Source organism: Drosophila montana, unplaced genomic scaffold (genome assembly GCF_035044405.1).
Source record: "Drosophila montana isolate Dmon_TW-CO22-7 unplaced genomic scaffold, ASM3504440v1 contig_3326_1, whole genome shotgun sequence".
Lineage (NCBI taxonomy): Eukaryota > Metazoa > Arthropoda > Insecta > Diptera > Drosophilidae > Drosophila > Drosophila montana.
Genome location: NW_026998210.1, coordinates 129,121 through 133,540, shown reverse-complemented (window position 1 = coordinate 133,540; position 4,420 = coordinate 129,121). Strand labels below are relative to the sequence as shown.

At 39.4% G+C, this 4,420-nt stretch overlaps 1 long non-coding RNA gene across 1 annotated transcript; it reads right to left on the bottom strand.

Annotated features, from left to right (window-relative positions):
* Positions 1-3,542: 3,542 nt before the first annotated feature.
* On the bottom strand, positions 3,543-4,172 carry LOC135434517 (uncharacterized). Its single transcript, XR_010437246.1, has 2 exons — positions 4,043-4,172; positions 3,543-3,990 (listed from the first exon to the last, which is right to left on the bottom strand). It is a non-coding gene; the product is annotated as an uncharacterized LOC135434517 (long non-coding RNA).
* Positions 4,173-4,420: the final 248 nt, after the last annotated feature.

Below are 4,420 nucleotides of genomic sequence, written 5' to 3'. Positions count from 1 at the left end.
GAGTAGTATATATAGTATATGTTTATAGAAGAGGGTTCAGGATATCCTCAAGTCGGGAATTTTAGACCAAAGCCTCTTACTGCTCTATTATTATTGTTATTATTATTATTTGCGAGGTATTGAAAGAAGTAAACTAGAAAAGTAAACTAGCCCCTAATCTTCCTAATCGCTTTCACAAGTAATATAAGATAAGTTAGGCTTTTAATTTGGGGAACTCAAGATATTTAATCTAGTTCATATTATTCTCACATTATGTTAATAACAATAAATGTATCACGGTGCGCCTTGTGACATTCGAGAACACTTGCCACGTCCTTTGGTTAACCGGTCTTATTTATTATTAATTTAGTTATATTCCTATCTCCTATCCTATTGTTAAGCTTATTTTCCCAATATGATAATATATCTACATAACATAATTCCTTATATACATACACCACGTTTATACACACGTCTTTTTTTTCAAATAAACTGTTCAAAATGTTAGACCTGAACACTTAACAGTGAGTTAACATTTTGCTCAAAAGTACTCATGTTAAGTCGTGAATATTTGAGAATTCTTGCAAATAGGCTACTCCGAATTTGTCGATTGGAATAAAACGTATTCAAAGTTATTGAAATTATATTGGGTTATTTATTACTTGCAAACAGTTTTTATTTAAATTAAATTTCAAAGTTTTATTTAGATTATTAAAAGGAAGAATCATATATGCAATGTTCTTCTGTTCTTGTGATAATTTGCAGTCGCGATCAAATTAAAATAACTGCTAGTTAGCCAACGGAATCTCAGCAACTGACGACTTTTCTGCAGCGACTCCTGTTCCCTAGGATATGCGCTACAGTGGCGTCCGAAATATTGATCCAGCCGGCACTGCAAAAGGTCAAGCTGTAGGCACCTCCCCGATCTGATTGGAATCATATTTTACCCAATCGCGAGTTTTTCTTTATTGTTATTGTTAGGGGTAGTTACTGATCTCGACTATGAAGCAACCCCTAATAACCAAAAATGTTGTGGCTATGTTTTCCACGGGTCTGAAAGGGACGCAAAGTGGTGAGGATAGCGAAAGGGAAAAAGTGAGACAGAGAAATCAGTTTTAAAACAGTTAACAACTACCTGAGTAGGGTATTTGCATAGCTCAGGTTTCAAATTTTACCTGAGCCAAAGCCAAAGAGTGAGGCATTAATTAAATTGTCGCGATCGTTTGGCTTTCAATAGGAGCTCTTAGATCGTATTACTGACATATCTGATTATTATTTACCTAGGATGTTATAAATATATATATATATTTTAATATAATGTCTGACCAACTTAATATGTTTTATTTTATATAAAAGTTTTGTTTTATATGAAATATTTGTTTACTTATTTTGCTTCTCTATTATTTTTAGATGGGCAGAAGGAAATTGTTCGCGAATTTCCATGTCACTTAACACAATTATCTTAACATTTAATGATCGCCATTAATGTTATGAGTTATAAGATATATGAAGATATCTCCGAGCCCGTAAAGTACATATATTCTAGATCAGCATTAACAGCCGATTTGATATAACCATGTCCGTCTGTCCATCCGTCCGTCCATCCGTCCGTCCGTCCGTCTGTCCGCCTGTTTGTCTGTGTCTATACGAACTAGTCTCTCGGATTGAAAGCTATCATCTCTATAGGTCTGTCTCTCTTTTATTATCGTGAAATCTTTCCCAAACTCGACATTTATAAGTTTCAGTATTTAGTTACTTATTTATTAATGGTCTTTCTAATTATTCAATTCATCACATTATGAATATTAAATGCTAAAAGCCTAGTTAGAAATTCTAACTTAGAATACACAGTTTTGGGAAAGTAATGGGAAATCACCGACCCGGTGGGAGGAAATGTATAGCCTGTCCGGCAAGCTAAGCCCCTGCTCATAGATGGGAATAGTCAGTGAGTACCCGTAGGTATCCTGAAAGCAAGGACTTCATTAGGTGTAGAGAGAGTGTTTGGTGGAGAAAACGGATTACAAACTATTCTAGTTTTTACATAACACGCGAAAAGAATTGAGCATAGCGTAATCTGTTGTGCACGTTAGTAGAAATAAAGGGCGATAATTCCAAGTAGGTCGAAGAAGTAGAAGAAGTAGGTTGAAGACGCCCTAACAGAAAAGAAGAATCTATGTCATCAACAATCAATTTATGTAGGAAGACAATACCCTGGATTGTTCTACGGTTGGTTGACGAGGGAAGATCAAGAAGAAGAAGCCTTGTAGAGTATGTTGGCAACCGATGATTGGGGTCCCTATCAACATCGAACAACTATATAATATAGCTGTTAAAGGAAAGATCGGTGTAATGGTAGGATCTAATAAGGCAAAATATTCGGCTTTCATAGATATTTTCACATATCTTTCTAAACGGAAATGTCATCAAAGGTATTAAGTTTACTAGTTAATAAGACAAAGTGGAAGAGTATTCGTACCCAGGGCCAGGTTAGGGAATATTTGTGTTAAATAATGTGACTTAATTCTTTTAATTTCGTTTAAAAGAGATTTCACCAATGTTTTGATTCTTCTTAAAACTAACTTAATATAATTAAGTTGAAGGTGAGGGTGAGTAAGGGTCTTCCATATAAGGTTTTTGCGATTGCGAGTGGCAATCGGCCCCCTCCCCAAAAAGAGAACTCTCTTCATTTATGTAACAACACATCTATTTTCAAGATATCGTATTCACACAGAAGAAGAATCCCACACGTTTTTCATTTGGGATAAACAATTTCATAGTCTACTTCTTGGGGACGTAATTCCCGCGGCCCTTAGTAATTCCCAAATGTGTTGCCGGAATGTTGATCATAAGCAAATTATTTGCCTGACGAATGCGGAATGTGTGTAGTTTTTGCTGGAGCTGAAAGGTGGATGGCAGGGGCGGCAGGGGATGGTAGGGTATGGATTTTGAGTTTGGGCTTGGTTTAGGGTGCGGCTCTGCTCTTGGGTGGGTTTGTCAAGACGCCTTGTCTAGACCTAAAAACAATGAATGTCGAATATCTGTTTGTGATTTGTTTGAAATACTTTTCAAAGGTATATCCACACGCACACACACACATGCTGAACGACGCGCATTTAAATATCTTTCGAGTGGTCTCAAATTAATTTACACCCAATACACACGCACACACACACGTGAGCTTGGCAACGGGGCGGCGGCATCGAGTGACAACGACGACGACGACGACGACTACATGAGAAACGACCAGAAGTGGAAGGGGAACAATTAGAAGCCAAAAAACCGAAGCCAAGTCGCCAACGAGCACAAAAGGCCCCCAGCGTCGGCTCGGAGTTGTATATAGCTAGCGTGTGTGTGTGTCCGTGTGTGTAAACATGTGTGTAGCATAAGGCTGTGTGTGTGTGTGCTTTTTTACGACATGGCTGCAGCTTCACATGGCTGATTCGCAATGCTCTCAATTCCCAGCTGAAGTCAGCCCAAGCCCCAAACCCGCTCCCGCTCCCGCTCCCGCTCCCGTTCTGGTTCTTGTTCTCACGTTCTTGTTGAGAACAAAAGGTTAAATTCGCTTTCAAATGGTCAGAATTATTTAATGAGATGGGTTCTTGGGTGGCGGGCCGATGGCGATGGCGGACAGGCAGGCGCACTGCGTCCGACATGGCGGGTGTGGGCGAGCACCAACACAAAGCCAACACAGTGTGTGTGCGAGTGTGCAAGTGTGTTTGTGTGTGTGTGTGTGTGTGAAAAAGGGTTATTGCTGCCGGCAAGCAAACACCACCGGCTACCCATGGCGGACTCCGGACCGTGTGGACATCGGACATCGGACAGCCGACTGTCGACTGTCGACGGCCTTTGGCTGCCAACCGACCATCCAGCCGTAAATCCACCCGCTGCCGCCATTACGATGCGCATCCATTGCCGTTGCCGTTGCCGTCTAACTGTATTTTCTCTCTCTCTCTATCTGCGTGTGTGTGAGTATCTGCTGTGGTATTGGTGTGCATATTCAATGGTTGCCCACTGTTATTTGCATTAGTTTCAAGTTGTCCAGCCTTGAAAGTTTCTCACTCACAATTAGCAGAAACACGGAAAAGTGGAAAAGTGACCGAAATGTAATTCAACTCCATGGAAATTGCGCAGATTTAAGCAGACGAAAAGCGTACAAATACCGAAATATTTGACAATTCAATTTGAATATAGCACAAAATAATATTTACAGCAAACTAAATTTATCCACTTGGGCACTGAGACTGGACACATTTCAGACATACTAGAAATGAACATTTCCGATTGTTTTTCTGTAACACAATATTGGAACCTAATATATGATAGTCCAATGTGAAAAGGCCAGTTGTACCTTTGCTGTACCTTTGAATAGTTTTCCAAACAGAAAGAAGAGAATTTATAGGAAACACCTTAAATTTGCAGATCGTTCAAATTCTTTCTATTG